At 42.7% G+C, this 9,834-nt stretch overlaps 1 long non-coding RNA gene across 2 annotated transcripts in view; it reads left to right on the top strand.

The window, feature by feature from the left end:
* The first annotated feature begins 3,099 nt into the window (after positions 1–3,099).
* Positions 3,100–9,834, top strand: part of LOC128629388 (uncharacterized) — an 8,283-nt gene continuing 1,548 nt past the window's right edge. Inside the window, exons 1-4 of one of the 2 annotated variants that reach the window (XR_008393756.1) lie at positions 3,100–3,629; positions 7,351–7,473; positions 8,777–8,901; positions 9,528–9,834. The exon at positions 9,528–9,834 is cut by the window's right edge and continues 1,548 nt beyond it. This is a non-coding gene — a long non-coding RNA (uncharacterized LOC128629388). Of the gene's footprint in view, positions 3,630–7,350; positions 7,474–8,776 lie in introns of both variants that reach the window. The other variant, XR_008393755.1, reaches the window with a different exon arrangement.

The following is a 9,834-nucleotide window of genomic DNA, read 5'->3' as shown; positions in this document are numbered from 1 at the left end:
ACCTACCCATCCAACCCTAACCTACCCATCCCACCTACCTACATATCCCACCCTACCTACTCATCCAACCCTAACCTACCCATCCCACCTACCTACATATCCCACCCTACCTACTCAACCAACCCTAACCTACCCATCCCACCTACCTACGTATCCCACCCTACCTACCCATCCCAGCTACCTACTCATCCAACCCTAACCTACCCATCCCACCTACCTACATATCCCACCCTACCTACCCATCCCAGCTACCTACTCATCCAACCCTATCGTACCCATCCCACCTACCTACGTATCCCACCCTACCTACCCATCCCAGCTACCTACTCATCCAACCCTAACCTACCCATCCCACCTACCTACATATCCCACCCTACCTACCCATCCCAGCTACCTACTCATCCAACCCTAACCTACCCATCCCACCTACCTACGTATCTCACCCTACCTACCCATCCCAGCTACCTACTCATCCAACCCTATCCTACCCATCCCACCTACGTACCTATCCCACCATACACATCCTATCTACCCATTCCACATACCAACTCATCCAACCCTAACCTACCCATCCCACCTACCTACATATCCCACCCTAACTACCCATCCCAGCTACCTACTCATCCAACCCTATCCTACCCATCCCACCTACCTACATATCCCACCATACCCACCCTACCCTACTGACCCATCCCTGCTACCTACATATCCCACCATACCCACCCTACCTACCCATCCCAGCTACCTACATATCCCACCATACCCACCCTACCCTACTGACCCATCCATGCTACCTACATATCCCACCATACCCACCCTACCTACCCATCCCAGCTACCTACATATCCCACCATACCCACCCTACCTACCCATCCCAGCTACCTACATATCCCACCATACCCACCCTACCTACCCATCCCAGCTACCTACTCATCCAACCCTAACCTACCCATCCCAGCTACCAGCTCCCCCCACCGTAGACAGATAGATAGATAGATAGATATATAGATAGATAGATAGATAGGTAGATAGATAGACTTTATTTATCCTGCAAGGGAAATTGTTATGTTACAGTAGCATAAAGAATAACACTAAAATTAAAAGCAGAATTGCAGGGGTTAAAAAACCTGCCCTACCTACTCATCCCACTTACCCACTCATCCAACCCTAACCTACCCATCCCAGCGACCTACTCATCCCGCCTACCTGCTTTTCCAACCCTAACCTACCCATCCCAGCGACCTACTCATCCCACCTACCTGCTTTTCCAACCCTAACCTACCAATCCCAGCGACCTACTCATCCCACCCAATGGCAGAACACTTTGTAGGCCTTTATACCTCGCAGTAGCAGGGGTGGAGCTGAACAGCTTTGTTCCAGGTGGGACCGGAGTACATTTCTAGGCCAAAAAACTTTAAACCAAGGCTCAGAAAGAAGAATCTATCCAGATCCAATGCATGGAGAAATTTAATATAACCATTTTTCTAAAGTATCTTTGAAACTATCACAGGTCTAGACACACATTTAAATATTACAAATCTTTACGGTACAACATTACCAAGATAGTACCGAATCATTTAAATAACGTGAATACAGAGTGCTGCAGTATACTTATCTACGCTTTAAAAGGCTGCGTTTCGAATGCATGTTCAGTTCAAACTCGTAGTGGCACTGAAACAGTAATGCCAAAACCAAATAATATTCTCATACCATTTCTATGCCTGTAGGTTTTTACTAACCCAAGGTGGATTTCTCTGCTGTAGTAACTATAAACGTACACTATAAAAGTCTTCAGTTTGAGTTGCAGACTGTTTCTTTCTCTCAGCCTAAACCTGCAATGTAATGCACACTCCCAATCCACTCAGCAGCAGTAAAGTGCTCTCTGTGGGAAGCTGAAGGACGTTCCTGCTGTTCTCGAGCTTGTTCCCAGTAATCGCGCTAGGCCAGGATAAGGTTCCTACAGGAACCCGCTGCGGTAAATGATTGCCTGGAGAATGCCGCGCTCTTATCGTCATTGTCCAAGAGGTTTGGATTTGTCTGGCAGTGATGTCCAGCTTTACGCCAGAGAGAACATCACATGGACTCCAAAGTCGCGATTTCTCGTTCCATACTTTACCCTGGAGATTACGCAAGCAAGGCGGTGAAGATGTAGACGCTGTGATTGTTCTAAAACCGTACTGTGATATATTTGCATGCATCATGATGTGCAGTATATATGTACTAATGCATGCCAGAATTAGCAACGCTAGATAACATGTCGTGAAGGATGTCATAGATAATGTAATATATTGGAGACGCCTCCAAACAAAGAACATCATAACGGAGCTATAAAACATTCATCATCATGAAAATGTTATGCCACTGTGAATTCTTCTGAAATTCATGACCTATATAAACCCCAGATATGCAAAAATAACTTTTCTGATGTGTGCGGAGTGATTAAGAATCCAATTAATTCACTTTACCCCCTTGTCATTTTTATGAATATGAACAACTCCCCCCACCCACGTCTTCTGACATTATCATCAGAGAGCATTCAAAACTTTATGCATTTTCTTTAAAACCAAGATAACGTGTTGTACACTGTAATATAGAGTAGGTATTACATGTATGTGGGTCAAAGACAAAAAAAACAAAAAAACAACAGATATATTAAAGAGATATATTCAGTTACATGACAATAATAAGCTCGTCGTCTCCGCTACATTATGAATCACCAGTAAAAAATAAATAAAATTGTACAATTATAAACCAATCATCCATCGTGTGTCCTGCAGAGCGAAGGAGATTAAAAAAAACAACAAAAGAACGGAGAGAGCATATTTCCTCCATGATATTGCAGAAGAACCTGGTTGTTACTATTCATCATATTATCTGTCCTTCTGCACAGTGACCAACCAACACACCTTATTAGACCTAAATGCATTGAAATGTATTAACACAGGTCAAGGTTTTCCTTCCCTTCTCCTTTAGTCCTGCTTCACTGTACGTTTTTAACTGACCTGACTCACCAGACCTGACTCAGCAGAGGCAGACATGTTAAAACATCTCATAGTGGCATGCATTCATTAAGGCTTGGCATAAGGCAATGCATATGATTATCTGTGGCATGCATAGGGGTAATGTAAAGGGCTTAACTTTTGGAGATGCTGATTCTACTATGCGTTTCATCTGTGCACTGTGGGACTGAGATCTATAAAAGAGCAGGATTAGAAACGGTCTACTCATTTTTGCACAGAGGAGCATACGTTTATGATGCTTCCTCATTTGCAGCGCGTGCACCTGCGGTTAGGCGGGGAGGCTGTTAGCATCACCGCGCGCGTGCAGTCTTTTAATTCTACTTTATTCTTCTTCTCATTGTTATCATGATCATTTCTTAAAAAGAATCTGATGTCATTTGGCCTCGCTAGTTCTGTATTCACGCCTCCGATCACGCAAAGCACAGTCAATATTCCACGCCTTTTCCACTACATAAACTGCATCACGGAATTATTATGCACCGCGCGTGCTGTTTACTTTAGTGCCAACTTCACTATCATCACCGCTTATCTACCGATACGTTACCGAGAAATGACATAAACGATACAAAAATGCATGAAAATCAGCTTTAAAACTGTCTCCGCACTCAGGTAAGCCGGTTTATTTATCGTACTGTGAATATTATGATCATTTACAGCGAGAAAAACGGAGCACTAAAGCAAACAATCAGGCTCCGGGAAGCGGATATGAGGAAGTGGGATAGCCGGCGAGTGACGCTCCGAGGGCGGCTTGATGTTCAGGCGAGCCCGCGGCTTGATATGGGGCCTTAGGCAGTTTTAATATATTGTGCTATATATATGTACTTGTGCAACATATCTGAAAACTAATTTCACTGCTTGGATGTTTATTAGCGATTTTAAAGTGTGTGTGTGTGTGTTGTTTTTTTTTGTTGCTTAATTTTGCACCTAACAAGTGGTTTAAATGAAACTTGATGCCACAACCTTATCTTTTAGTATAATTGACCAGTAATTGAATAGAATGATTGTTCTGACATTATTAACAAGTGAGTCAGTTTCCTTTAACAACCACTTAAAGTATTAAACAGCAGCACAAACAGTGCGACTAATGAAAAAGAATAAAGTAGTTAGGAAAAGTGCCAGTGATGTAGTTTTAAGGTTGAATTTCCTGATGAGCGTGTACTGTTGTCTCATCTTTTATTCCTTTAAAACCACTACATCGAGCAATTTATTATTCAATACGGGAAGAAAAAAAAAGTTTTTACTTTAAACTGCCTCTGAAATCTGAACGGCTGGTGCTGTAGACACCAATGATATAACTAGAAAACGAAACCGCCGTGGAGATATTCTCATTTTAAATGTATACGTCTTCACTTCTGGGAGAATGATTACAGTTTTTTGATTGCTCATCCTGTACCCGTCTTGTGTTCGTCCAATTAAACGCTAGGATGTATATGCCCTGCCCTGCCCCGCCCCTGGGGGCGTGTCTTGCTCTACAGTAGCAGCTTGTTAGCGGGAAACATGGTTCATCTGTGCGTCTTCTCGCACACTTCCCATTCCCGACCATCGCTTAGTTGAGAATAAACGATCGTTTATTTTTTTAAAATTCCTTTGGCAGAGGGTGGAGTTTACGAGCGTCGGCGTCTCAAATCGCGCCTCTCGAGCTGTTTCACGAGGACTTTAAGATCCCGATGGGCTCTTTTCATTGATATTAGGTGTGCTACACCGTTTGTAACCCGTCTGTCAACGTGGACCAGGATTCGGCGCTGAGGCCTTCATCGTACGCTTACGAGTCTCGCTTGAGCTTTCTCTCGATGGTTTTAAACTAGTTTTTGTAGCACGTTAGCACAAAAGAGACAGAAAGCCTTGGGACAGAAAGCACATGTCCTTGATGATGATGATGATAAAAAGCACGTTCAGTAGCAAGAGGACGGACAAATTGGATGAGCAATTTAACACTAGGCAGGCCTTAATTTCTCTTTAGCTTCGGGTAATTGCAGATTTATCTCCAGAACACACCGGCTGGTCTCCTGCTCCTGCAAATAGAAACTTTTTCGAGGATGCTCGGCTTTGCATATAAAACTATCCCATGTGGCCGTACGGTAATTTATCCAGCAAGTGAAATTTTGTCTAAATTCATCACCATGCTTCAGGAATACCACACTTGCAGCGTGGTGTTATGGCGGGGGGAAATGGTTGATTGATTAACATATAAGGATGAACATGATTGTGTGTGTGTGTGTGGGTGTTTTACTGAAACCAGACTTGGCTGTAATGTGGATTTTTTATTGGCAGAGTGGCAGATTTGCTTTCAAAGCACACACACACACGGTGTCTGAGGCAGTATCTTGGATTGAAATTTATGCTCGGCCTCCTCCCTCCACCTGCTGGGTGTTCACGGTGATGATGCTGTCCTCAGGGTGAGCTTAATAATTGATGGCAGATCTTTATGGCTGTAATCACTCGTCTGCTGCTCTCCTCTTATGGCTGATATGAGAAAAGGCGAGTGTGTATGGGCTGTATTTTAAGCCCTTTTTGAGGACCTAAGACAGGTTTGACCTTGTGGGGACATCTGGTTCTAACTACAGTCCACTCCAAAGCTATTGGCACAGCAAGGCTAATTCATTTGTTTTTCTTTTGAGCTCAAAATAGGAGTATGATTGACAGGTGTCTCTTGTTACCCAGGTGTGTCCTGTTAGATTGACTGATTGTTTGAACAATAACAAGCTCTGAACATCTACTCTTGGTTCTAGACTTCTGTTTCAATTGTGCAAACTGAATTTGTTGTTAAAAAAGGATAAACCAACATGAAGATCAGAGAGCTGTCTATGGGAGAAAAGCAAGCCATTCTGAAGCAGAGGGAAAATCAGTCAGAGGCGTTGGACAAACAACAATTTGGAATGTCCTTGAAAAAGAAAGAAACCACCGGTGTACTGAGCAACAGACACCGAGCGGGTCGGCCAAGCAAAACGACAACAGCTGATGATGGAAACATTGTGAGAGCTGTGAAGAAAACAATCCCCAAACAACTGTATGACATTCATTAAGATAGAAACACTAGGATGAAATAGTATATTTTCCCAAAATATATCCCTTAAATCTGTCACCTTTGAGCTAAAATCAATAAAAGTTGAAGTAGGTGAGGAGGTGAGGTGAAAAATTCCCCCGTGATAGCTTTATAATACTAATGTTCACGTAACCTGATTTACATCGTGGATATGTATTTCTAGTTATTAAATAAATAATATAAAAATTGTCGCCACCTAGTGGCCTGAAATAGAACTGTGTTTTATATAAAATCCCTCAAGTGTAAAATAAAAACTATATAGCTACATTGAACTATATAGCTAAGTCTCAAGTGGTGTGATACAGGCTGTAGTCTTGTGCTATACACTATACATGCTATATATGATATATACTTGTATGTAGTTCGAAATCACACATTCTGCACAAAATGTTTTGCCTGGTTTCGTTTTACGTTTTAACCCTAATTTACATATGCGATGTAGTGGAGTCCTCGCTCAGTGCATCAGTCTTTCGACAGATGGCTCCGCCTCTTTTTCACAGTGTTCGGCGCTCGTCTCTCGAAAGCCCGCGTCTCGATCATCATGCTTCGCGTACGACTGTTCCCGTATGACCGTCGAGACGCGGCCTTCGAGGGGTGGAGGGGCGGAACCATCGGTCATTATAATTTATTCTTTATTAATTTGCGCAAAAAAGCCAGAACACGTGAAAGATGGACGTGAAACCCAAACCGTTTTATACTCAAGTGTTCATCAGTTCCATTTGGAAAATACCCAGAGATATTGGGCTACACCCCCAAAATCAGGCTGTTACATATGTTTTTCAGGTAGCTAGTTTATTTATTTATTTATTTTTCTGAAATATCGGTCTGAAAGTCCGGTGGAAACTTAACAATCGTACATTTTGTTTTTTTGTTTGTTTTTTTTTTAGAAAGAAAACCCTTTACTACAGCCTGTCTTATTCTTGTCTGGTCTGTTTACGCTTTTGCGTAAGCCATTAGTGTAGATTTATGACTTTATTTATTTATTTATTTATGTTTTTTTCTTCACGTATCGACTACGTATAGGCGTATGTATGTAGTATAGACTACGTTTATTTCTTTGAACGCTATACATGAAAACGTGAGTATTGCAGTCGCGGGTGTGCGTATGGTTGTGCGCGCCTTCATCCGTAGCCGGCGTGACCATCTGCGGAGGAAGTTAAGCGTCGGACGCGTTGTCTCCATTCCGCACAGACGCACAGGAGGACATGACGCTTAATTGGTTTTAAATTGGTCGTCTCAGGCATTAGGCAGATGTGTGGCTAAGCCGTTATTGTTTCTTTCTTTTAGCATTTTTCCAGAAGAGAGAGAGAGAGAGAAGGAGGACAAGACATTCCACCCTGCCATTTATTAGCCAAAGTGGATTAATGGTACACACCTGCTTTCCTGTACACAGCGTCACTGTATTAGCTGGTAAGTTCATTTTCGAATTCACAATCAAACCCATATTGATGTATATGGAATTTTGGACAGAACTCCCGAAAACGGAAAATCGGCTACGTCGGTTACACTTGATGTCAGGTGCGGCGCGGAATTATTTATTGATTTTTTAAATTTTTAATCTTATTATTAACTGAGTTATTATTCACTTCTGATTAGCTGAGTTCACGCTAATAATACGAACTCGGCTAGCTAATGATGCTAAATTTCTACCACAGTGCTGTTGAACGCTGGATTCTGATTGGTCAGAAGATGAAAAGTTGATGAATTTTCTAAAGCGGCGAACAAAGCCGACGTTTTCCGACGTCCCGCGTGCTAACAGTAACTTTGCTTCATCACACCACCCTGTCGTCGGTGATCGCCCTATATATAACGGAACACGCGCGAGGGTTTTATTCCTTGCGGATCAGATTTATATCATCATCTAATCTGTGATCAGATTTTCTGTACTAGAAGCTAAAGACGTGGTAACGTTCCAGAGAACTGCTGTAGCTGAGAGTCTGGCCTCGCACTAGCGTAGCGCTGAGGAGTTAGCAGGCTGCGTTCTTAGCTAGCGCTCTGCGATGTTTTTATGTATTTTCAACACGTCTCGCTTCTTAAGGGGATTTGTCAAGAAAACATCCTGATAATGTGTTTCAAACTCCTGTGTACGAAACGTACGGGAAAAGAAACCCGAAGTCACCTCACGTCTCGCCTCTATTCGTGTGCTAGCATGATGTTAGCTAATAGCTAGAAGAATGCGTTTTGCACCAGTAGTTAGTTGTTTTTTTTTTATTGTCTAAGAATTCTGTGTGAGATTTTTAAAGTAAGTGTGTGTGTGTGTGTGTGTGTGTGTGTGTGTGTTGATTTAGACCTGCAGGTTGGACAGTGCTAAAGTAGAAACTAGATTAGCCTCGTAGCTCTAGTGTAAAACCAAACGTTTTGGCTAAGCAGCTACAGCTGAGGTAAAAGGGAAACCTTTTATTTTTTACTACCAGTCTTTTAAATTGTGTGTGTGTGTGTGTGTGTGTGTGTGTGTGTGTGTAAACATAAATATAGAAGGTGCGCTTTTAAACCTGGCCAGTTTGTACGGTTATATATTCCCTGATCTGGCGGTTTGTCAGAGGAGGAAAGAGCGCAGCTTTTCATCAATAATTCAGCAGGTTTTGTTTGTGATGTTGCTCAGATACGATGAAGGTCTTCACGGCTCTCGGGTTTTTATTTATTTATTTGTTTGTTTATCTCGGCGTGAGGCCGTCACAATGACCATCCCGCTCTTTTATCTCCTCTCTGACAGGCGCAAAACGCAGCAAAAATCCACCGAACAGCGACCGAGGCTCTCTTGGGGGATGTGTGTGGGAGGGGAGGGGGGCGGCTTGGGCTCCCGAGTGTACTGTTTGACGACGCTATAAGCCATAATAGGTGAATTAAACTCCTTGCCTCTCGTCAGGATCGATCTCTCACACACACACACACACACTCCACTGCGCTGAATGGCTAGCTCCATACAATAGTCAGACGATAGCTAGCATAATATATACAAATATGGCCAGCTAGTCAGTTCGATCAGTCATTATCCTTTTCTAAGAAAGTTCCATCAACAAAAACTCGCATGACTATAAGCTGTGGTGTTTTCCTTCCACTGACACACACACACACACACACACACACACACACACACACACACACGCACGCGCACGGTTGGGATTTTTTTTATTGGCTTACTGCTTTGATCTCTCGCTATATGTATGAGAGACAATCAGTGCACATGTGGGCGCGTGTATACACACACACACACACACACACACACACACACATACCATCACGACCTTCTTGACCTCGGTCACAGAAACTATAACAATAAACTATAAATAACCCCTTACAATAAACGTCTCACCTGTGTGTACACCTCAGAATGTGTGTGTGTGTATATACACACACACTGACCTCAGTAATGGACCCTTAAAACGAATGTTCCTATAAACTGTCACGCAGGTGCTGTGTGAGGACCGTGTGTGTGTTCACATCTTGTGTCTGTGTGTTCGCAGGGACAGGCTGTGACGGACTGTCTGGGCCTCATGCCGAAATTTTATTATTATTATTTTCTTTTTTTACAAAACTTTGTGTAGCTAAGCATCAATTATGTGCAGTATTAATCATGTCAGTGGAAGGTCCTCATAAGGATAGTAAGCGTGTGTGTGTGTGTGTGTGTGTGTGTTAGTAAGAGTTTATCCAGACAACACTGATATCTGATGTTATTTATTGATGTGTATACTCACACACACCTGACGTTGAAGCTTTGAGGTGTAAATCCATGTGTTGTCTGACCCCTGCGTTCCGGCCAATCAGATCGTC

This window comes from Ictalurus punctatus, chromosome 29 (assembly GCF_001660625.3).
Source record: "Ictalurus punctatus breed USDA103 chromosome 29, Coco_2.0, whole genome shotgun sequence".
In the NCBI taxonomy this organism is placed as follows: domain Eukaryota; kingdom Metazoa; phylum Chordata; class Actinopteri; order Siluriformes; family Ictaluridae; genus Ictalurus; species Ictalurus punctatus.
The sequence above is the reverse complement of the archived record's forward strand: the minus strand, read 5'-3'. Positions and strand labels throughout refer to the sequence as shown.